This window comes from Dermacentor variabilis, chromosome 4 (assembly GCF_050947875.1).
Source record: "Dermacentor variabilis isolate Ectoservices chromosome 4, ASM5094787v1, whole genome shotgun sequence".
Classification (NCBI taxonomy): Eukaryota; Metazoa; Arthropoda; class Arachnida; order Ixodida; family Ixodidae; genus Dermacentor; species Dermacentor variabilis.
Window position 1 is genome coordinate 23,763,893 of NC_134571.1, and position 568 is coordinate 23,764,460.

The following is a 568-nucleotide window of genomic DNA, read 5'->3' on the forward strand; positions in this document are numbered from 1 at the left end:
ACTGTTAGTTTCTGTACATAAATCACTTTTTTTTTTTGCTCACATACGGGTTTATAAGTTCGTCTAATTATTGTCAAATACATTAAAAATTTCGGTTAATCGGGTTAAATGTTTTAGTCGTTGCTCAGCCATACTGGCCATACGCCAGTCATTATTCGTTTACGGGACAGGGCAGCCCAAAGACCTGGACGCTACTTTCGCTTCTGCAAAATAAACAATTCAACACGCCTGACGCGGGACTCCAGGTAACGGATATATTTCATAGTAGTTTAGAGTGCTCGAGAGGGCAAAATACTGGTCCCAAACCACGACCTCTCGATCAAACAGCGCCCTTTGAGTCTCCATCGAATGACCGTGCTCATGCTTAATTTGAAACACGCGGTACTTCGTATCCCTGGTAATTTAGCGCCATCTGTACTTGAAGCACGTCTTCTGTTTTAGATCCTGAGATTTGTTACTTTTGCGTACATCTCGAAGGACTTGTTTTACCCGTTTTTTAAAACTTATTATTATTTTCACGTCTTGTGTTCGTCTATATAATATTACCGCTTATTAAAACGTCTTCCCG